A 24,679-nucleotide genomic window follows, 5' to 3' on the forward strand; every position below is an offset into this window, starting at 1 on the left:
ACTGTATCCAAGCTGTTGTCTGCCCAGTTTGGTGACAAGAGATCCCAGGCTTCCTTCCCAAGCTGTGAGTTCTGACCATCTGACCAACCACATGGAAAGTGATCACATTTGTGGGTCAGGGAATTGGAACAGGAAGTAATCTGTAGGGGGTCCTCACAGGGACAAATAATATTCGCTTGCTTGGGGCTCCTCTGGGTTTGGGGGTGCCAGGTGGTCAGACTGTTCCAGAGAGCTCTAGCAACAACGCGCATCTTGTTGAGGTTGCTGGTGGGTACCCGATCTGCATAAGGAGGAAGCTAAGAGGAAGGCATTACCTGAGATGAAGACTTTAACTGGCCTCTTCCTGATGCCCTGAGCCTGAGGAGGCGTGACCTGGTGTAGCCGAGAAGGGAGCCCCCCCCGAACATGGAAGGGGAGCATGATGGGAGGTGCTGGATAGGAGAGAAAATTTCCATTTGGCTTTTCCATTTCCTTGCCACGTCCCCAGAGCACAGCAACTTGGCAGCTATCCGAGTGCCCGATCCCTCGTCTTTCTTCATGAATTTTTCATTTCAGGCAAAGAGCCCTTATCTCTCACCGGGGCCGCTTCAGGAGCCTGATTTCCCATCAGCTGGAGACTGGGCAGATGAAGAGCCGCATTAAGGCAGGAATTATCTGTCCCCTGAGACAGGAAGGGCACTCTGTTCTCTTGAAAAGATAGCTCCTACCCCCACCCCTCATTACTGTAGACCTCTAATGGTCAGATGAACGTCGGGTTGGTGTTTTTATTGAGATATTGTTGAGGGCTCAGAGAGAAAGACTTTAGCATCAGCCACTGTGATCTTGCCTGCAGGTGAGGTCTTTATGGTGTCAGTCATTGGACATCAGGGGGGTCGACAGCAGAAAAGACGGCCTAGTGCTGGGAGTCTTAGTCCTGGGGTCCCTGGTGGTCAGGGAAAGGGCTGTGAGCTGCAGGGAACAGGTTAGACCTGGCGAGCTGGAGTTTTAACTCCTGGTACTCTGAGCCTATTTTTTTTTTTTTTTTGGTTATTCTTCAGCCTTTACGACCATCTTGTTGGGGAGTCCAGACGGGGTTTAGAGTTGAGCTGTACAGCAGCCATCAAGGGCCATTGTTGAAGAGGGAGCAGTGCCACCCTGAGGCCAGAGTGGGAATGGCAGCAGGAAGCGTTGACTCCAAGGGGCCTGCCTCTGAGCACCGGGTGCAGCCGACAGGCCCCGGGCGTCTCTGCTTCCATGGCCACAGCTACATGAGTTTCTACTTTTTCTTTTCTCCCTGTGTGCGTGTCTGCGTTCAAATTCCCCCTTTTCATAAGAATACCTGCCTTGCCCTAGCCGGTTTGGCTCAGTGGATAGAGCGTCGGCCTGCAGACTCAAGGGCCCCAGGTTCGATTCTGGTCAAGGGCATGTACCTTGGTTGCGGGCACATCCCCAGTAGGGAGTGTGCAGGAGGCAGCTGGTCGATGTTTCTCTCTCATCGATGTTTCTAACTCTCTATCCCTCTCCCTTCCTCTCTGTAAAAAATCAATAAAATATATTTTAAAAAAAATATAAGAACACCTGCTATACTAGATTAGGGACTCGAAGGCATTTATATCAAACAGAACTGCTTAGGCCACTGTGAAATTCTAAAACCAGCTTGCCTGCTGATCTGATAGCAATGTAGTTATCTCTTACCTCCTGCAAGCTAACCACCCCTTTCATATGTAATTATAAACGTATGTCAGCTGATAGCTTTGTTATTAAAGACACTAAAAACTAGCCTTGTGGTCCAGCCAGTGTGACTCAGTGGTTGAGCACTGACCCATGAACCCAGAGCTCACTGGTTAGATTCCCGGTCAGGGCACATGCCCAGGCTGCGGGCTCAATCCCCAGCAGGGGGCGTGCAGGAGGCAGCTGAGGATGTATCTCTCTCATTGATATTTCTACCTCTCCATCCCTATTCTTTCCTCTGTCTCTAAATTCAATAAAAACATATGAAAAAAAAATTTTAAACTAGACTCAAGTTCAATCCCCTTCTAAACCATACCAAACTCCACACAAAAAGACCTTGGGCCCTGGCTGGTTTGGCTCAGTGGATAGAGCATCAGCCTGTAGACTGAAGGGTCCTGGGTTCGATTCCAGTCAAGGGCACATGCCTGGGTTGCAGGCTTGATCCCCAGTGGGGGGCATGCAGGAGGCAGCCAATCAATGATTCTCTCTCATCATTGATGTTTCTTTCTCTCTCCCTCTCCCTTCCTCTCTGAAATCAATAAAAATATATTTAAAAAAAAAAAAAAAGACCGTGGCCTTTGACAGGCTCAGCTCCCCAGAAAGGAGTTTATGCCACGGAGCTCCGGTCTCTCTGAACCCTGATCTAGGGAACAGTTCTGAGTAATGGGGCTGAGTAACGTTGTGGGGTAAACCCATTTCCACCCACTGACCTAAGCACCGAGCCTCCATGTACGGCATTGTTCCCATGGGCAAATGCATTCCAAATTCCAAAGGACTGATTTGCACATGAACTTTCCCTCGGGAGGTTAGGGGCTGCCGGAATGTGTTCTCTTGCAGCTCAGTCTTCCCATAGCTTCCCACGAGTCTGGTCCCCTGGCTCCCTCCTCACCTCCCACCTCCCTTGGACACACACTCAGCCCTCACTTGGTACCTCTCCTGGGACGCCTCAACCATGTCTCTAGCCCTCCCTTCAACCCCTGGATCTTGGGGCCCAGGCAGCTGTGTGCAAGGGTCAACCTCTTATAGGACCTTATGACCCTGGAGGGCGAAGCTCTGTTTTCTTCATTTTTGTAACCTTTTAGGAGGAGTACAGGCATTTTAATGAAGCGCTTACTAAGGGCCAAGCTCTGACGCGTGGTTTCTGGCATTCTTTCTTTAAAAAAACAAAATTCTATTGCTTTCAGAGAAGGGGGGGGGCGGGGGGGAGAGAGAGAGAGAGAGAGAGAGAGAGAGAGAAACATCAATGATGAGAGAGAATCATTGATCAGCTACCTCCTGCACATCCCCTACTGAGCCCGCAACTCATGTATGTGTCCTGACCGGAAACTGAACCATGACCTTCTGGTTCATAGGTCGATGCGCAACCACTGAGCCACAGCAGCCAAGCTCTGGCATGCTTTCTTTTACTTACCGCCCAGCGCCTAGCTAGGACCTGGCACATGGGAAGTGGTCAGTAAGGTAATTCTGGAATGGACTGAAAATCCCCTGCTATGACACCTTCATGCAGCTTTCTTTTCCTCACTCTTCTCCTGGACCCTGGAGTGCGCTCCCCCAAGCTCACTGACCCATGGATGTCCCTCATGCTGCCCTTGCCGGCCTTGGGGCTGCACCCCCTGGGGAACTGTCATCTGGCGCCTGTCCTCTCTTCTCCACCTCCTACCCCAGCAGATGGAACCCAGTGAGATGGCTGGGATGGGACCAGGTTTGGCTCCTCTGGTTTTTTTAATCCCTAGAGGGAGCAGCCATGGGCAAACTACGGCCCGTTTGAAATGAATAAAACTAAAAAATAAAAAAGACCATACCCTTTTATGTAATGATGTTTACTTTGAATTTATATTAGTTCACACAAACACTCCATCCATGCTTTTGTTCCGGCCCTCCGGTCCAGTTTAAGAACCCATTGTGGCCCTCGAGTCAAAAAGTTTGCCCACCCCTGGATTAGAGTGTAGCATATTCTTCCCAAGAAACCTGCCGGGGCGAGAACGTTCTCAAAAAGAGAAATGAGGCCTGTCTGGCACGATCTGTTCTTAAACCCACACTGGAGCTTTGCCCAGGTCACCAGCCTGGAACTCTTAGAATCAGCTTGTTCTTCTTGGAAGATCAGATCAACATTTGCCCATTTCTAGTCAGGTGGTGCCTCACTCATTCTTAAAAATCCCTAAGATTAAAAACACTGATGAAGCCTTGAAACTAAGCCAAAGCCGCCCTTGTTGATTTTAGAGGATGTTTTTAGAGAGAGAAGGGAAGGAAGGAGGGAGGGGGAGAGGAAGGGCGGGAGGGGCGGAGGGAGGGACGTCAATTTGTTGTCCCATTTATTTACGCACTAGAGGCCTAGTGCATGAAATTCGTGCACTGAAAGGGTCCCTAGTGGCTGCTGCCCAGGTACTCTCCCCTCCCCCCCCCCCCCCCATGGAACTCCTGGGTGAACTCCTGGTCAAGGGGACAGTTTGCATACTTCGCTTTTATTATATAGGATTCTTTGGTTGTTTCTTGTATGCACCCTGACCAGGGACTAAATTTTGGTATATTGGGACAATGTTCTACCCAACTGAGCTACCTGGCCAGGGCAAGGTCTTATTTTTATTTTGTTCTTTTAAATAAGCCTCACCTCATTCTATGCTTTATTTTCCCCACACACACACTCTCTCTAAAAAAAATATATTTCTTAACAGAGAGGAAGGGAGAAGGGGAGAGAGATAGAAACATTGATGATGAGAGAGAATCACTCATCAGCTGCCTCCTGCACACCCCACACTGGGGATCAAGTCTGCAACCCGGGCATGTGCCCTGACCGGGAAATGAACCGTGACCTCCTGGTTCATAGGTCGACGCTCAACCGCTGAGCCATGCTGACCGGGCTCCCCACATTCTCTCTTTTTTAAAAAATATATTTTTATTGATTTCAGAGAGGAGAGAAGAGGGAGAGAGAGATAGAAATATCCATGATGAGAGAGAATCATGGATCGGCTGCCTCCTACAAGTCCCCCACTGGGGAATCACTAGGGATCAAGCCCAGAACCCGGGCATGTGCCCTTGACTGGAATCAAACCTGGGACCTTTCAGTTCACAGGCTGACGCTCTATCCACTGAGCCAAACCAGCTAGGGCCCCACACTCTCTTTTTATGGTACTCTACCATTTTTTAAATGTTTGTCTTGACTCTAACCTTCAGATCAGGTTTTGACCCTTACTTCTTATATATCCCCTTCCTCAACCTACATGAGATCAATATGGGAACCCATCATAGTTGGGTCATCTTAGGCAAACCACCTAAACCCTCTGCACCCCAGTATTCCCTTCTATAAAATGGGGGAGTGAAACCCAGTGGTCACCAAGGTTACTTCTAGAGCTAAGATTTTGGGTTACAGACCCCTATGACCATTGGTTAAAACTATGGACCCTGCCTGGCCAGTGTGGCTCAATGGTTGAGCGTCAACCTATGAACCAGGAAGCCACGGTTCGATTCCCGGTCAGGGCACATGCCTGGGTTTCGGGCTCGATCCCCAGTAGGGGGCGTGCAGGAGGCAGCCGATCAGTGATTCTCTCTCATCACTGATGTTTCTATCACTTTCTCTCTCTCCCTTCCTCTCTGAAATCAATCAATATATATTTAAAAAACAACGACTACAACTATGGACCCTCATTCCAGAAAAGCAATCACGTGACCCATACTGGTTTACCTTGCTTTGTCTACCAAGACCACCATTCCCCTTGATTTGGGGGGGTATTTCTCCCCACTCCAACTATTTGGCTCTAGATGGGCTACCAATGAAAGCACCCCACCCCACCCTTCCCAGAAGGGTAAACACATCAAGTCCTTTTCTGGTTTCTGTCTCTCTTCTTTTGAATGGAACCCAAAGGGAAGATTTCATTTCTTCTTTGGTAGACAGCCAAGGGGCCCCTTTCCTGTTTGCTGAGAAAGCCCTTTTGTGTGAGCCACGGAAAGAGAAGCCTGAAGATTCCGGGTTGGTGGGAAGGGGCTAGCATCCTCCTGGTATTTCTGTCCTGGATCCAGCGGTCCCTGAAGCTAGCCCATTCCTACCTTTCTCTCCTTTCAATGAACCAATAAAGGCTTTTTTGTTTTTGTTTATGTGAGCTAACTGGTACTTACCGTAGAAAGTCCTGGTTAGTATAGGTAAGAACTTACTCTACTTTGCACCATTGACCGTTATATTTTAATAATGTCCCATCCCTCATTCTTATTGTCCTCAGAAGATACTAAGAGTCACAATATTCTTTTAAGGTAACTTTAAAATGCCTTATGCAAGTTCTTACACAAGTGCTCAACTGGTTTTGATGGACTTGAACAGAATTTTATTTTCTCTTATGTATTCATGTTATCACCGCCCCTCACCCCATAAGACCATATGGTTTTGCCCTGCCCGGTTTGGCTCAGTGGATAGAGCATCAGCCTGTGGATGGAAGGGTCCCAGGTTCGATTCCAGTCAAGGACACATGCCCAAGTTGCGGGCTTGATCCCCAGTAGGGGGCATACAGGAGGCAGCTGATCAAGGATTCGCTCTTATCATAGATGTGTCTATCTCTTTCTCTCTGAAATCAATAAAAATATATTATTAAAAAAATGACCAGCCCTAACCGGTTTGGCTCAGTGGATAGAGCGTCAGCCAGCGGACTGAAAGGTCCCAGGTTCGATTCCGGTCAAGGGCATGTACCTTGGTTGCGGGCACATCCCCAGTAGGGGGTGTGCAGGAGGCAGCTGATAGATGTTTCTCTCATTGATGTTTCTAACTCTCTATCCCTCTCCCTTCCTCTCTGTAAAAAAATGAATAAAATATATATATTTTTTTAAAAAAAGACCATGTTTTTGGAAGACAAAGATACTGTTTTCAACTTTTTAAAAGTTCCTGGAAAGTGCTCTGCACATAGGGACCCACAAAATGCTGGAGACTGTGATAACAGTAATGACCACACCATGAGAGGAGCCTGCTGACCTCACCTACTATAACATTTTAGACACTGTCAATGCTGGCGCCACCTACGGACCATGAATCACTCGAAGACAAGGTCAGGCGACAAGAGACCCTTCTGCAGACGCCTGAGGCCCAGCCTGGAAGCTGAGAGCATACGTGACTCCCCACAGCACTCCCCCTCCCCCAGGAATTTCAGTCAGCCCTGGCTAAAGAGGAGGAAGCTTCTGGAACTTCCCCAGTGAATGGAGAAATGGGCCGTGAGAGCCTAAACACTGACAGCGGTGGCTACAGCCATAGTCTGTTTAAAAAAAAAAAAAAATATATATATATATATATATATAAAATATATATAAAATATATATATATAATATATATATTTTATATATATATAATTGATTTCAGAGAGGAAGGGACAGGGAGAGATAGAAACATCAATGATTGAGAGAGAATCACTGATCGGCTGCCTCCTGTATACCCCCCACTGGGGATCTAACCCGCAACCCGGGCATGTGCCCTGACCAGGAATCAAACCGTGACTTCCTGGTTCATAGACTGATGCTCAACCACTGAGCCACGTCAGCTGGGCCATCGTCTGCTTTTAACACAAGGGCCAGAGTGGCCTAGCCTGGCTATTGGGTCCCTCTCCTAAGGTCCTGGGAAGCTCCTGAAAATACAGGGAACGCACACACGACATACGACTCAAGTACACATGCCAAGGACTTTGCAAGCAGACAGATAACATGCTTTGTCTACTTATGTAACTGCCAGTTTTTCAAAAACATTTCCTCAAGCAATGGATATTAAAAGCCTATTTACTGTCTATGAGTATTTGGCCATGTGTCATTGGATGTGTGAGGGTGTGATGTGGTCAGGGAGGTGTTTTGACTTACAAAAGGATCCTTCAGATCCCAGAACCAGAGGTGCCCTGGTTGAAGGGAGGTGAGAAAGCAGTGGGTCCAATTAGTCACCAGAGGGCACTGGGGAGCGAGACAGCCAAACTGGGGTGTCACAAAGAAGCCCAAAGGGCCCTAGCTGGTTTGGCTCAGTGGATAGAGTGTGTCAGCCTGCCGACGGGAGGGTCCCGCCCCGGGTTGCAGGCTCAATCCTCCGGGGTTGGGGTGGGGGAGGGAGGGGGGCGTGCAGGAGGCAGCCAATCAATGATTCTCTCTCATCATTGATATTTCTCTCTCTCTCTCTCCCTTCCTCTCTGAAATCAATAAAAATATATTAAACAAAACAAAAGAAAAGAAGGCCAAAGGTGGGGCCACTTTTGCAGACAGAGTCCAAGGAACGTGGCCAGCAGTGATTGAGTGAGAACAAAGCTGTCTTATGCTTTGGGGCATTTCCTGGCTTCCGCTACCAGGAAAGGCCAGGGAAGTGCCACCTCTGTGGTTAAGCTTCAGCAGCCATGGAACCATGTCTCTTAGCGTCATTAACATGCTAAGGTGGCCTTCTTTGTCCTAACCAGGCCTCCAGCCCCTAAGACAAATCTACGTCCCTTCTGCTCACTCTGGCACTGAGGGCAAGTCCCCCAGACCATGCGGGGATGAGGTGATCGTGGAGGAGAGCGAAGGCAGCCACTTCTACCTACAATAGGCTGCTTGTCTCCTCCGCAGGTAACAGCAGGAGCGACCTCAGTTTTTCCAGGTGAGTGGGTGTCCAGGAAGTGCGACGGAATTGCCTCCAAGAGAATGAGTCACTTATGGGGAAAATGGCAACGAGAACTTCTTCGCCAAAACCATAGAGACTAAAAATATGTCCTTTTACTCAGGAACTAGAAATATGTCCTTTCCCACTGCATCCCCGATGTTGTCACTGGCAAGGTGACTCACTGCAGAAGCCAAGAAAAGGATGCCTGCCCTTTTAAAAGCCTTCTGGGCAAAGAGACCATGGCCCAGGATGGTTAAGACACCAAGGGTGCTCCCCGGCACTAGGAAGGGTCAAGGGGACCCCTCCCCGCTTAAATCCTCAACCCCACTCCTCCTACGTCAGCAGAACCTGTTGCCTTCTTGTTAAACGATCAGCTACAGAGCCTCTGCTGGGTCAAGAAGCGTTTATTAGGTGCTCTGCACATAACTCATCCTGTGGAATGAATGTTTCTTTGGGAAAATAAAGGACCTAGTTAAGTCCAGAATTTCTTTCCCTTCTCCCTCAAACTTTTTCTTTGTATTTTTCTTTCTCGTTCATTTTGTTCCTTTCTCTTTCTCTTCTTCTCTTCCTTTCCCACATACCATAAAATTTACCCTTCTAAAGTGTACAATTCAGCAGCTTTTAATATATTCATAGAGTTGTCCAACCATCACCACTAGTTCCAGAATATTTTCATCACCACAAAAAGAAACCCTATACCCATGACCAGTCACTCTCCACTCCTCCCTCCCTTCAGTTCCTAGGAACTATCATCTCCTTTCTGTCTCTATAGGTTTCTTATTCTGGACTAGAGGCCTGGTACACGAAATTAGTGCACTGGGGGGCGGGGGGAGAGAAGTCCCTCAGCCCGGATTGCAAGAGGGTGCAGGCCAGGCCAAGGAACCCCATCAATGCAAGATCGGGGCTGGGGAGGGACATGGGAGGGTTCCAAGGCGTGTCTGGCCCATCTCAATCAGTCCCGATCAGCCAGACCCCAGCAGCAAGCTAACCTACCGGTCAGAGCGCCTGCCCCCTGGTGGTCAGTGCTGGTCACAGTAACTGGTTGACCGTTCAACTGTCTGCCCCCTGGTGGTCAGTGCACATCATAGCAAGCGGTTGAGCATCCTTAACATATCATTAGCATATTACGCTTTGATTAACTGAACAGACGACTGGACGACCAGACACTTAGCATATTAGGCTTTTATTACATAGAATATTTCATATAAATGGCATCATATATGTAATATGTGGCTGACTTCTTTAATTTAATATAAGGTTTTCAAGGCTCATCCACATTGCAGCATACATTATTTATTCCTTTTTATTGATGCAAATGTTCCATTGTGTGATATTCCACTTTGTTTATCCACTTATCAGCTGATGGACATTTCGGTTGTTTCCACTTTTTGGCCATTATGAATAATGTTACTAACATTCGTGTGCAGTTTTTTGTGTAAACATGTTTTCATTTTCCTAGGGTATAGAGTAAGAGTGGATTTACTGGGTCATATGGTAACTCTATGCTTGATCTTTTGAGGAACTTCCAGACTGTTTTCCAAAGTGGCTGCACCATTTTATTTTTTTTTAATGTATTTTTATTGATTTCAGAGAGGAAAAAAGAGGGAGAGAGAGATAGAAACATCAATGATGAGAGAGAATCATGGATTGGCTACCTCCTGCATGCCCCCTACTGGGGATCGAGCCTGCAACCCGGGCATGTGCCCTGACCAGGAATTGAACCATGACCTCCTAGTTCATAGGTCAACACTCAACCACTGAGCCACGCCAGCTAGGCTGTTTTTTCTAGTTTGTTTGTTCTTATTGGTTCCCCCTTTTTTATTGAAGGGGAGACAAAAACTGTCCTCTGGAATAAATTATCTGTTGACAAAGGATAAAGACAAAGAGGGAATCTTAAAAGCAGCAAGACTAAAGTGGTTAGTTATCTACAAGGGAGTTCCCGTAAGAATGCCAGTTGATTTCTCAACTGGTATTATGCTGAGTGAAATAAGTCAGACATAGAAAGACAAGTGCCATATGATTTCACTTTATGTGGATCTTAAAACACAAAATAAACAAGCAGAACAGAAACAGACTCATAGATATAGAAAACATTTTGATGGTTGGTTGCCAGATGGGAGGAGGGTTAAGGGGTTGGGTGAAAAAGATTAAAGACAAAGAGAGTATCTTAAATGCCTCAAGACAAAAGCAGTTATTTATCTACAAGGGAGCCTCCATAAGATTGGCAGTTGGTTTCTCAACAGAAACTTTTCTGGCCAAAAGGGATTGGCAAGAAATACTCAAAGTGATGTAAAACAAGCACCTACAACCCAGCAAAGCTATCATTTAGAATTGAAGGACAGATAAAGAGCTTCCTAGACAAGAAAAAGATGAAGGAATTCATTACCGCCAAACCAGCATTACCAGAAACGTTAAACGGTCTTCTTTAAGAAGGAAAAACAAATGAATAAAATGGCAATAAATACATATCAATCTTTACTTTAAATGATGAAATCTTGTCATCTGAAACAACATGGATGGACCTAGAGGGTACTGTGCTGAGTGACACAGACATAGAAAGATAAATGCCATATGATTTCACTTGTATGTGGACTCTAAAAAGCAGAACAGAAACAGACTCATAGATACAGGAAACATTTTCATGGTTGCCAGATGGGAGGAGGGTTAAGATGAAGGGATTAAGAAGTACAAATTGGCAATTATAGAATAGACACAGGGAGGTAAAGTAGAGCATAGGAAATAAGTCAATAATACTGTAATAACTATATATGGTGTCAGATTTGTCAAGGTGACCACTTAGTTATTTACATACTATCTAATCACTGGCTTGTACACCTGAAACTAATATTGTATGCCAACTGTAATTGAAAAATAAAAATTATTTAAAGTAAAAAAATATTATTTGTTGATTGGAATTCACTTCCTCCTTGAAAGCATTCTTCATGAAACTCCTTGACTTCCTACTGTTGAGCCACTAATTTACAGATCTGTGGACAAGTGCCATTCTGGGATTTTTCCCCCTTGTGTTGCTCACTTATTTTCATTATTTCTTTTTCCTGAATTCCCTTTTCATTTTGAAAGTTTATGTCCTTGAATCCTCCCAAAGGGGCATATGGGAAATCAATGTTCAAAAAAATGTTATTTGATCCTTTGGGTGGGCATACAATTATAGATCAAAACAATATCCACTGGGTACTTGAAAGCCATTGTTTCAATATCTTGTAGAATCCAATATTGCTGATAAGAAGTTTGAGGCTAGTTGGGTGCTTCTTCTTTGGCAGGTGACTTGTTTTTCCTTCTCCAGAAACTTTTAGGACTTCCTTTTTTGTTTTTTAAATATATTTTTTATTGATTTTTTACAGAGAGGAAGGGAGAGAGAGAGAGTTAGAAACATCGAAGAGAGAGAAACATCGATCAGCTGCCTCCTGCACACTCCCTACTGGGGATGTGCCTGCAACCAAGGTACATGCCCTTGACTGGAATTGAACCTGGGACCCTTCAGTCCACAGGCCGACGCTCTATCCACTGAGCCAAACCAACTAGGGCAGGACTTCCTTTTTAAAGCAGTGGTTCTCAACCTTCTGGCCCTTTAAATAGTTCCTCGTGTTGTGACCCAACCATAAAATTATTTTCGTTGCTACTTCATAACTGTAATGTTGCTACTGTTATGAATCGTAATGTAAATATCTGATATGCAAGATGGTCTTAGGCGAACCCTGTGAAAGGGGTCGCCAAAGGCGTCGCGACCCCAGGTTGAGAACCGCTGTTTTAAAGATTACCCTTAGAGTACTGTAGTATCATCAGACTGTGTCTAGTTTTGTCGGGGCATTTTGTTCTGTTGTTGATCTTGCCTGACACTTGAGCCCTTTCAATATGAAGTCATTCCTTTCTTCAATGCATAGATATTTTCTTCTATTGGTTCCATCCTCTCTGTCTCCTTTTCTTCTCCATTTCTGGAACTTCCAGATGAACTGCCCCTCATGTCCCTTCTTTTTTCTCTTTTTTCTCTCTGCTAGTCCTTTCAGCGCTGGAATTTCCCCAGCAGCCAGACAGAGTAATGATTGTCACGTACTGCTTCCTCTCTGGATGCTCGCCTCCACTCCTACAGCCTTCCCTCTCTCCTGTATTCTGAGGCCTGTCCAAACCACAATGCCTTTCTCTTCAGCTCTCATGGGCTTCAGGCCCAAATTTCCTTCTACCTGCTCAGCCTGTCCACACAGATACTTTAAACTCAGTATCTGGACTCTGGTGTGAATAGCTCAGAACCTGGGCAATAGAGGCTTTCCTCTTCCAGATCATGTCGCCAGGGTGTCGAAAGGAGGCCAAGTGTCCTTGGGGCCTCTGGGATTTCCCCTTGGCACCGCCTCAGGGCATTTGCCCTCCATGAGGTTAGAGGTTCAGCGTGTCTGGGACTTAGACAGTTGGGATTTTGGGGTGTTTTTCTTCCTAATAAACAAAGCAAAAGGTCAGCTGGCCACGCTGCCTGAAAGCTAAGGAAGTGCTGTGGTTTCGGCTGCTGTAAACATCTGGATGTAGAAGGTGGGCAGATGCAGGTGGTGAGGGGAACCACGTTCCTCTTTGGAAGATACAGGCCCCCGATTTCTCTCTTGCTCCCTCATTTGGGCAAAAGAACCGGATTATTAGAATAGCAGAATTTCAGATTTTAAAAAATAGAATTAGTGCTCGCTTCGGCAGCACATATACTAAAAAAAATTGGAACGATACAGAGAAGATTAGCATGGCCCCTGCGCAAGGATGACACGCAAATTCGTGAAGCGTTCCATAAAAAAAATTAAAAAATAGAATTATATAAACACAAAAGGCAAGATTTGAAAGGGACTCTGGAAATCATCTGGGTGGTGACGATTTAAAAAAAAAAAAAAAAGAAAGCAAGCCCAGCCCTAGCTGGTTTTGCTCAGTGGATAGAGCATCAGCCTGAGGACTAAAGGGTCCCGGGTTCGATTCCGGTCAAGGGCACATGCCTGGGTTGGAGGCTCGATCTCCAGTAGGGAGCGTGCAGGACGCAACCGATCGATGATTCTCTCTCATCATTGATGTTTTTGTCTCTCTTCCTCTATGAAATCAATAAAAATATATATTAAAAAAAGAAAAGAAAGAAAGCCCAGATGTGTCATGTGACCCGCCAAGAAGTTCCAGAGAAAACTGGGCATGCTGCATCCTGCCATCCTAGTGCCAGCATGTTATGTTCACTCCACAAGCGAAGAATAATGGAATGGACTCATGCGGGAGCCCCATTCCAGGATTTCCAGGTGGCAGGGCTCCTGGTGAAGGGTCAGACCTCAGTCCAAAGGTCTTCAAGATTTGGGATTCCCTTTGTTCAGCTAGAGGTGGGGGAGGAGCACCGTGACCCTCCCGCCTGGTTTGTGACTCCAGCTTATCAGGGTTGCATCAACTTCTGGGTGTCCTGTGAATAACCTATGACCCACACACTGAGCCAGCAAATCAGGGCACATAACTCTTGGGGCCACAGGTCTGACATTTCTGCTGAGATCATGGCAGGAGCACCGATGGTGGGAGTGGGACTCCTCCGACTTTATTTCTTCATTTCCCCAAACAGGGACTCTGAGATTCCACTTCAGAAGGAAGATGCTTACAGGTGTGAATGGGATTTACAAAATGCCAAATTAAATTCAGTACTGAGCCCCCACTACCTGCCAAGCACTGTTCCCACTGCTCTTTTTTCTTCTTCTTAATATACTTTTATTGATCTCAGAGCGGGAGGGAGAGATAGAAACATCGATGATGAGAATCATGGATCGGCTGCCGCCTGCACGCTCCCTGCTGGGCATTGAGCCAGAAACCCAGGTATGTCCCTGACTGGGAACTGAACCGTGACCTCCTGGTTCATAGGTCAACACTCAACCCCTGAGCCGCCAAGGCCGAGCCCCACTGCGCTTCACGGCTAAAGGGGAGCAAATTATACCAGCCCCAAATGTGCCACTTTGGTTTGTTATTCTGAGTTCAAGTTCTTGAGAAACGGCCTGTGCAAGGAGGACACGCTGAGCTAAGGGTGATGGAAGGCAACTGGGGGCTTTAGAGAGAAGGAATCCTCCCTTTAGCATCCTGAAAGCAGGAAGTCACTCTCTCCCGTGAAGGTACCTTCCCTGTAGGAGGCAGGTAGAAGGCATCCTTCTCACCAGAGACAGAAAATTTAGGCTTGAAAAGACTATAAGCAAACCTAAACCCTTTGTTTGGTCAATTCTTCACAAATTTATTTTCTTTTTTAAATGGTCTAAAAGCCGCCTGTTTTGATGACAAAGATATGATGACTCATCTCTTTATGTGCTAAGTTAAATGTTTTTCCTGTTAATCTGTTTTGTGTCAATGTCATTATTAGACCAGCTAAACCACTGAGAGATGGGAAGAGGGGAAAAGTTCTCCTACCAAAACGCTCAGGAGGCAGGCACTGCTATGAAAACACTGGGGAACAGAGAGGATCAGCAACTTGTCCAAGGTCACCCGGCTAGGAAGCAGTGTGAACTGGGATTCAAACCCAGGAAATCTGGCGCCAGAACCCACACACTCAGCCTGGACTACCTTGCTTCTAAGCAAGGACTGTTACTATTTTTTTCAAATATATTTTATTGATTTTTTACAGAGAGGAAGGGAGAGGGATAGAGTTAGAAACATTGATCAGCTGCCTCCTGCACATCCCCTAACTGGGGATGTGTCCGAAACCAAGGTACATGCCCTTGACGGGAATCGAACCTGGGACCCTTCAGTCAGCAGGCCAATACTCTATCCACTGAGCCAAACCCGTTAGGGCAGTGGTCGGCAAACTGCGGCTCGAGAGCCACATGCGGCTCTTTGGCCCCTTGAGTGCGGCTCTTCCACAAAATCCCGACTTCTGCGCATGGGCCACGAAGTTTCAATCGCACTGTACATGCGCGCCCACGCGTGGTATTTGGTGGAAGAACCACACTCAAGGGGCCAAAGAGCCGCATGTGGCTTGCGAGCCGCAGTTTGCCGACCACTGGGTTAGGGCAATGACTGTTACTATTACTGAGCACTCACCTTGGGACATTCAGCCAGTGCCTCAGAACTGACTTATTTCATTGACTCTAGAACAGTCCCTTCCGGTTTGAGGTAACATTTGCACTTAATACAGGAGAACACAGACTCAGAGACTGAACAGCTTGTGCAGGGTCCCGCACTAACTGGTGGTGGGACTGGAATTCCGAGATCAGGAGGTTTCCCAAACCCCCGGTCTTCCTTGTTCTTAAATGCTGATGATTGCTGAAGGTGAACGACACACCCCAGGGTTCATTTTACCCTTCACCGTGTTTGTGTGTATTTGCAAATCACCTTAAAAAACCCCATTACGCCCAACTGGCATGGCTCAGTGGTTGAGTGTCAACCTATGAACCAGGAGGTCACGATTTGATCCCTGTGTGGGGTGTGCAGGAGGCAGCCGATCAATGATTCTCTGTCATCGTTGATGTTTCTATTTCTCTTTCCCTTTCCCTTCCTCTTTGAAATCAATAAAAAAATATATTAAAAAAAAACACAGACCTAACCTGTTTGGCTCAGTGGATAGAGCTTCACCCTGCGGACTCAAGGGTCCCGAGTTCGATTCCGGTCAAGGGCATGTACCTTGGTTGCGGGCACATCCCCAGTAGGGAGTGTGCAGGAGGCCGATGTTTCTCTCTCATCGATGTTTCTAACTCTCTATTCCTCTCCCTTCCTCTCTGTAAAAATTAATAAAATATATTTAAAAGAAACAAAACACAAAAACACCCTATTGTGCTGTCCCAACTCAGTTGGCTGCCTCCTTCCTTGATGAGTGGGGGAGAGGAAAAGGTTAGCTGTGGGTCAGCAGAATTTCCCAAACTTTTTCAACCTCAGAATCCCTTTTGTTTTCTTAGAAGCGTTTTAATGAGACGGGGAGTCTGAGAGCTTTGTTGGGGGAAGCTGATTTCTTACCTCACTCGGCCAATCAGAGAGCTGGCTTCTGGTGGCTTGTCCTGGGCCTGGGCATCAGCAGGGAGCTGGGATGAGGGGTGAGTGGTGTCCCAGGAGAAGGTGGTCACAGCGACAGGCTCACGAGGTGCCAGGCACCGTCCAACCCGGTGGGGAGGAAACCTCTCTGAGCAGCGGGACATCCAGATGTGTCTTCTCTCCGGCAAGGGGAAGAAAGGGTCCATGCAGCGCTTGAGGTCGCTGCAGTGGACAGAAGGAGATTGTGCCAACTCAGGCTGGTATCTGGAATTCCGCAAACGTATTAGCATCATTTCTCTTTCTTACGTGCCTTTCTGTTTAAAAGATACTTTCCCTCATAGCAACTCACTTCATCCTCATCACACTTGAGCAAGATGGGCCGTGTGGCTACCACTTTATGGCGCTGAGGAAAGAATTTGCGTGACTCTCTGAGGTCACACGATCAAGGCCAAACAGGGAGACTGGGACGGAAGCCCAGGATGTCAGTGCCACTGGCTCTCTGTCACCCAGAATCACTGGGGGTTGGTATCTTTACTTTTGGAGGGTCTGTTTAGTCTACAAAATGTGGGTGTGGCCTAAGGTCATGTGGGCACGTTCAGAGGGGACCACACACACAGGAGGGGAGGACAAAGCTGGGCGTGAAATGCCCCCGGACAGGAGAGATGGGCTCTTCACTTGGGCGCTGGTGTAGGCTGGCAAGAGGCTGGATTCATGAGCAAGGGGAGGAGAAAAGTAGAGGCGGGGGCCACAGTCAGGGAGGGACAGAGAAGAGGTCCAGGAAGGGGACTTCCGGGGCAGTGGGGACAGCCATCCCACACTGCCCATGGGCCGAGTGTAAGTCCTGCCCTGGTATGCCCCAGGCCGTCTGACTCCAGGCCCTCGGCTTGTCCACAGCCAGCTCAGCTCCTCATCAGGCCAGGAGGCTGGGGCAGAAGGTGTCGCCTCCAGCTGTGGCCAGTTGTGCGTGGCTTTGTTCTTAGGGGAGGATCAGGCTGAAAAATTTGGAAATTCTAAAAGGACAGGGCTGGCCTGGGTTAAGATGAAGGGAAGGGACGATGAGAGCTGGGGTCTATGTGGGAAGCCGCTGGGAAGCCCTCGGCTCTGAGAGCAAGGAGCTCTTCAGTAACAGCTCAGGATGCCGAAGGCATGGCTATTCCCTTAATTCAGCGGTTCTCAACCTGTGGGTCGCGACCCCTTTGGGGATGGAACGACCCTTTCACAGGGGTCGCCTAAGACCATCCTGCATATCAGATATTTACATGACGATTCATCACTGTAATGATGATTCATTACAGTTATGAAGTAGCAACGAAAATAATGTTATGGTTGGGTCACAACGTGAGGAACTGTATTTAAAGGGCCAGAAGGTTGAGAACCACTACTCTAATTCCTGCAGGTACTGTCCTCATGGTTTCAAGGCACTTAGGGTGTCAATGACTATGTCTGTTCTCTGCTTTTCAGCCATTAGCCAAACACATAAAACCCCTAATCCAGTCAGTGAGTTGTTTTATAACTAGAATCTTCTTCCTCGGATTTATCTTCTCTTTCAAGATTTGGGGTTTTGTGCCTGGCTGGCGTGGCTCAGTGGTTGAGCGTCGACCTATGAACCAGGAGGTCACGGTTTGATTCCCGGTCAGGGCACAGGCCCAGGTGGCCGGCTCGATCCCCAGTGTGGGCGTGCAGGAGGCAGCCGATCAATGATTCTCTCTCATCACTGATGTTTCCCTCTCTCTCTCCCTCTCCCTTCCTCTGTGACATCAATAAAAATCTTAAAAAAAAATAAAAATTGGGGGGTTTGTAAACTGAATTTTCTAAGTGGTTATATATAGAAGAATAAAAGGAGGAAAGCACACTCTACTCTTCATATGTCCCAAAGAAGTTGCTGCTATATACTAGTCAGGGTTTTCTGTGCGTCAGGCACTATCTTAAGCCATTAAATCCGTTATCTTATTTAATCTTTACAACCACCCCACATGGAAAATACTATTATTTTATCCCCCTTCTTAGGGATGGATTCAGGTTTTTTGTTTCATTTTACATACATTTTTATTGATTTCAGAGAGGAAGGGAGAGGGAGAGAGAGATAAAAACATCAATGATGAGAGAGAATCATTGACCCTTTAGTCCGCAGGCGGATGCTCTATCCACTGAGCCAAACTGGCTTCATGGCCTGGTCTGCAGATGCAGAAACCACGTTCCTGAGAGGCTAAGCCATTTATCTAAGGTCACACAGCTTGTAAGAGGGGAGGGAGAACTTAAAGCCGTCTGCCCAACTCATCATACTACCCCTCTCTGAGAATGAGAATGCACACACGGAGCACTGACTAGACGCCAGTTCTGTCCTAAACATTTCACATATTTTATTTTTTTAAGTATTTTTTTAAAAATATATTTTATTGATTTTTTACAGACAGGAAGGGAGAGGGATAGAGAGTTAGAAATATCGATGAGAGAGAAACATCGATCAGCTGCCTCCTGCACACCCCCCACTGGGGATGTGCCTGCAACCAAGGTATATGCCCCCGACCGGAATCGAACCTGGGACCCTTGAGTCCGCAGACCGACGCTCTATCCACTGAGCCAAACCGGTCAGGGCTATTTTTTTAATTGATTTCAGAGAGGAAGGGAGAGGGAGAGAGAGATATAGAAACGCTAATGATGAGAGAGAATCATGGATTGACTGCCTCGTGCACAACCCCCATTGGGGATCAAGCCCGAAACCCGGGCATGTGCCCTGACTGGGAGTTGAACCGTGACCTCCTGGTTCATAGGACAACACTGAACCACTGAGCCATGCCAGCCGGGTAGCACTTTACATATTTTAAATCATTTAAATGTCACAACTAAATGATGCAGGTATTATTTTTACTCTTCACTTTTATATAAGAGGACATTAAAGCACAGAGAGGTTAAGTAACTTGCCCAAAGTCACACAGCAGCAAATGGGAAGCCTAAGACAGTGAGTGAGAAGAACTGGTTTGCCAAGACCTAGAGTTTGAGTTTGTAGTAAACAGAACCTAGAAGGTACACCCTCAGACTCCTTCAGTACCAAATGTTATTGTAAAGAACACTGAACCGAAACTCTTGCTTTACGGCATCTCTAAGATCTTAACCTCTAACCCCAGCCAAATCCCTGGCTCACAGCCTGACTTTATGTCAAAAAATCTGCTACACAGAACCAGCACTTAAGACTGGATACAGCCGAAACCGGTTTGGCTCAGTGGATAGAGCGTTGGCCTGCAGACTGAAAGGTCCCAGGTTCGATTCCGGTCAAGGGCATGTGCCTGGGTTGCGGGCACATCCTCAGTGGGAGATGTGCAGGAGGCGGCTGATGTTTCTCTCTCATCGATGTTTCTAACTCTCTATCTCTCTCCCTTCCTCTCTGTAAAAAATCAAAAAAAAAAAAAAAAAGACTGGATCCATTTTACCCTAAAGATATAGGGTGGTGAGTTTATACTCACAGCAATCCAGTGAAGTATTCACTATTACTCTTGTCTTTTGTTTGCCTAACTCAAATTCTATTTCTTAATATATAGTAACCAAATTTTCAAAATTTTAAAGCTCCAAAAGATACACTCTAAAAAGTTTCTCTTGCTCTGGCCGGTGGGGCTCAATGGTAGAGTGTCTGCCCTTATACCAAAGGACTGTGGGTTTGGTTCCCCAGCTCCCGTTGGGGCAGCTTTGGGAGGCAACCAATTGATGTGTCTCTCTCACATTGATGTTTCTCTCTCTCTCCCCCTCCCTCCATTCACCTCTCTCTTAAAGTCTATGGAAAAAATAAAAAAAAGTTTCTCTCCTCCCCCTTCCGGGAGGCCACCCAAACAGCCCATTTTTTGTTTATCCTTCCAGAAACACTTTATGCACACAGGAGCAAACGAGTATAAATATTGGGTACACGATACATGCACTCTGCACCTTGCCTTTCTTTTTAACTTCACAACAGGCTCTATGGTCATTATTTATTTATTTATATTTACTTATTTTAATGTATTTTATTGATTTCAGAGAGAAAGGTAAAGGGAGAAACGTCAAGGATGAGAATCATTGATCAGCTGCCGCCTGCATGCCCCCCATTGGGGATCGAGCCCGCAACCCGGGCATGTGTCCCTGACCAGAATCGAACCCGGGATCCCTCAGTCCACAGGCCGACCCTCTATCCACTGAGTCAAACCAGCCAGGGGTATAGTCATTATTTTAAATAAGCGGACCCCGAGATTCCCAGGGGTTATGGAGCCTGGAGGGTGAATGCAGGTCTCTCAGAATGCAAAGCCCATGAGGCTTGGACTCCAGGAGGGAGCATCCGCTGGCCCGGGCCTCCTGAATGTGCCAATTCAGGGCCTTTCCTCAATGGGCTCCGGGCAGCTCCCATCGCCACACCTCCCAGTGCCAAGAGAGCTGGGAAAGAACCAACCAATGGCTGGGCCTGGCAGAGGGTTCGAGGGCCTGGAGAAAAAAGGGTTTTGTTCTCCGCCCCCTGCAGACTGGCAGAAGTTGGCTTGCCCGGCCATGCTGCCATTGGCATGACTCTGTAAGAGTAGAAAAGTTTTCTCTTCCTGCCAAGACCTGGTGGCAGCCCCCCGGCGGGTCCTGCGGTGGCCCCTCCAAAGGGCCCGGCTCCCACGCCTCACTTCCCTTTGACGGCCTGGCTGGCGATGGGCAGCTGCCGTGGCGCCTGCCAAGGCCTTGGGTCCTGGCCTCCCCGACAATGTGCATCTGCTCCCATGTCTGGATCTAATTGCCACCTGGGAAGGAACTCTTGGTGCCCGCGTCCCATGCCAACTGGCTCTCTGGGCTTGGCGTGGGGGTAGGGCCAGGGAGATCTGGCCAGCTGGGCTAATGAGGAAATGTCGCTGGTGGTATGAGAAGGAAGAAACTTTGCTGCACCTTCCAAGGTTCTCTCAGCTGGTCTAATGATTAAAATGACGGGAGGCAGATGAACGAGACAAAACGACCACCTTTAACCACAGACGTGCACATAGGAAGCCCACGTACCTGAGAGAGGCTCAGAGACAGAAGGAAAGCGAGGTCTATCCCACATTCAGAGCTAAGGATGAAGGAAAGCGCCTAGGGCTACACGGGTGGGGGGGGGGCTCTTTCTCTCTTGGCTCAGTAACAGTAGATGGTCATGCTGGTTGCGTAGCTCAGTTGGTTAGAGCTTCCTCCCGATAAGCTGAGGTTGCCGGTTTGATCCCCAGTCAGGGGATTTTTATTTTATTTTATTTTTTTTACTGCAAAGAACATTTTATTTTATATATCACTGGCCATGAATGTTTGTCATCAGTTACTACACAAATGCTGCCTGGTGCCATTATCCAAGTGGCACCAATAGGAATCAATCTATGAATGCTTAAATAAGGGATAGGCAAATCAATGTTTCTCTCTCTCTCTCTCTCTAAAATCAATAAAGAAAATTTAAGCCCTAGCCAGGTTGGCTCAATGGATAGAGAGTCGGCCTCTAGACTGAAAGGTCCCGGGTTCGATTTCGATCAAGGGCATGTACTTTGGTTGCAGGCTCCTCCCTGGCCTGGGCCCTGGTCAGGGCTTGTGCAGGAGGCAACCAATCGATGTGTTTCTCTCACATACATGTGTCTCTCCGTCTTTCCCTTTCTTCCACTCTCCCTACAAATCAATGGAAAAATATCCTCGGAGGAGGATTAACCAAAAATAAATAAATTAATTAAATCAGATGTCCAGTAATAGGTAAAACAAAATGGGGGTGGGGGTGCCTGGCTGGTTTAGCTCAGTGGATAGAGCGTTGGCATGCGGACTGAAGGGTCCTGGGTTCGATTCCTTCCGGTTAAGGGCACATGCCCAGGTTTCGGGCTCCATTCCCAGTAGGGGGTGTGCAGGAGGCAGCCAGTCAATGATTCTCTCTCATCATTGATGTTTCTATCTCTCCCTCTTCCTTCCTCTCTCTCTCTCTAAAAAAAATCAATAAAAATATTTAAATAAAAAAAACCGGGCGGGGGGGGGGGTCTGGTGATAAGTCTTATTATGGGCAAACCCCCGAATTTAAATTCTTTAAGGGAGAGGTAAACATTTGACACCCCCCATCCCCTGTGGTTAAATGTGTATTTTTTGCTTTTCCCTATGGAGGGCGCCATATGCGGCCTACCTGTCACCTGCTCTCCTCCAGGGCCTGGTCTCAGAACCTCTGTCTGCAAGGTGGTGGGAGGCTTCAGGCAGTTTCTACTTCCGCTTCCGGTGTTTCCCCTGGGTGCCATCTCTGAGTCCAAGCTCGGTGGCTCCCGCTTCCGGTGCTTGCCCTGAGTGTCTTCTCCCGGGCTAAGCTCGGCAGCTTCCGCTTCCGGTGCTGCCCCTGGGTGTCTTCTCCCGGGCTAAGCTCGGCAGCTTCCGCTTCCGGTGCTTCCCCTGGGTGTCTTCTCCCGGGCTAAGCTCGCTGGCTGAGGGGAGCGCGGGGAGGGAGCCGGGGAGCTGCCCTCGGCTGACAACTCTGGCGACATTCCTTCCCAGGAGGACCGGGTTCCAAACCAGGACTCGCTGGGTTCGCTCTCAGGGCCAGGCCAAGGCGCCCCGAGCAGACAGCAAGCGGGAGGTTTCTCTGCGCCTCGCCCTCCCACTGTGACATGGGCACCGTCACCAAAAATTTCCTAAAAGAATATTAAAAGACTGAGGCATTCTTATTCCGCTGGACAGTTTGCAAAACGAGAAAACAGCGCCTGTGGTAGGAACCGGAAGTGAGCTCCCGCACTGCAAGGGGTGGCTGCCATTTGTAGAGAAACTTCCCACCCAGGTTCCGGTTTACGTAGGCACGTAAAGGGGCCATTGCGCAGTCCCGGTTGGTCAGCATGACGCGATCTGATTGGTCAGATGGAGCAGTTATGATTGGTCCGTTTTAGATGCAAATGAGGATGGAGTAGAGCAGCTCTGATTGGACATGGCAGGTCAAAGTCCATTGCTCCAAAGTCAGAACCGAAGTCCTAGCCGGTTTGGCTCAGTGGATAGAGCCTCGACCTGCAGACGGCAGGGTCCTGGGTTTGAATCCCGTCAAGGGCACATACCTCCATTGCAGGCTCCTCCCCAGCCGTGCAGGAGGCGACCAATCGATGTGTTTCTCTCGCATGGATATTTCTGTCTTTCCCTCTCTCTAAAAATCAATGGAAAAATATCCGCGGGTGAGGATAAAAAGAAAAAAAAAATGACAGAACGAGGAACTTCCCATGTGAGTTGACTTACAGGGACACGAGCAAGCAGACAACGCGCGGGAAGCCAGAGCTCTATCACAGAATAGGTAAGAAGCCCCTGTCCAGGTTCTCATTATTTCCAAAACTTGGGCCCTCCGTTGACCGTGGATGAGTCCATCTCAGCGGGTCAGTTCCGCCTGGAGGTTCACGTCAAATGAATCTGTCTTCATGGGGTTCACAACAGAATAAGGTGACTTGAAGGTGAGGGCGCCCAAATGAAGCAGGTAGAGAACAAGGCTACAGCCAAGTCTCCAATCGGAGAAATTTTGCTGGAAGAGCAGAAAGAGAGGACCTGGGGGTGGGGTGGGGGGAAGAGCGGCCAGGGAAAGGTCAATGGGGGGAAAAGGAGACATATGTAATACTTTAAACAAGCAGTTTTCAACCTGTGGGTCGCGACCCCTTTGGGGGTCAAACGACCCTTTCACAGGGGTCGCCTAAGACCATCGGAAAACACATATATGATTACATATTGTTTTTGTGATTAATCACTATGCTCAATTATGTTCAATTTGTCACAATGAAAATACATCCTGCATATCAGATATTTACATGACGATTCATAACAGTAGCAACATGACAGTGATGAAGTCGCCACGAAAATAATTTTATGGAGAAGCAAGCAGGAGGCTGCCATTCTAAGGCAGAGGGCTCTGGGGGACCCCCTCTCCCCACATTCATCAGGGAAGTTAGGCAACAAGAGGGCCTCCACTGGCTATGTTATGGCTTGGCTCAGCGAGATAGACCACCGACTCAGAATTTAAGTTTAAGAGCCTTTATTAAGCTGGCCAGCTGACCACAGCGCCTATCTCCCGCTCTGGGAGCTTCGGAGCATGTGGCGGAGACCAAGGGTGCAGTTTATAGCAAAACCGTGTTAGAAAAAAAATACAAAGCATTTCATTAGCTGTTCCTTAGAAGTTCACAGAAAGTTCATAAGCACAAAGGGGAGGTAAACGGAGTCACACCTGGCTGGAGCATATTATAACCTATTGTTTTTCTAAGGCAATCTAGCAATTTTTCTCTGCCACGGTTCCTGACCCTAATACAATCGGTAACCTTTTCTAGGCCGCAGTCGCTCCCCTCAACACAGTCAGTAAGTTTCTCATGTTTCATTTCCTCCCCCTCGCCCAGCTGCTTCAGGGAGGACATGGGTTTTCAGACTGAGACGCCCGCATTGGAAAGCATGGGTGTTGCCGCAGGAAGGCACAAGCAGAGATGCATGGAGTGT

General features: G+C 47.6%; 1 non-coding gene across 1 annotated transcript; it reads left to right on the top strand.

Moving 5' to 3' along the window:
- The first annotated feature begins 12,969 nt into the window (after window positions 1-12,969).
- LOC118679295 lies at window positions 12,970-13,080 on the top strand. Its single transcript, XR_004975205.1, has one exon. It is a non-coding gene; the product is annotated as a U6 spliceosomal RNA (small nuclear RNA).
- Window positions 13,081-24,679: the final 11,599 nt, after the last annotated feature.

This window comes from Myotis myotis, unplaced genomic scaffold (genome assembly GCF_014108235.1).
Source record: "Myotis myotis isolate mMyoMyo1 unplaced genomic scaffold, mMyoMyo1.p scaffold_m19_p_23, whole genome shotgun sequence".
In the NCBI taxonomy this organism is placed as follows: domain Eukaryota; kingdom Metazoa; phylum Chordata; class Mammalia; order Chiroptera; family Vespertilionidae; genus Myotis; species Myotis myotis.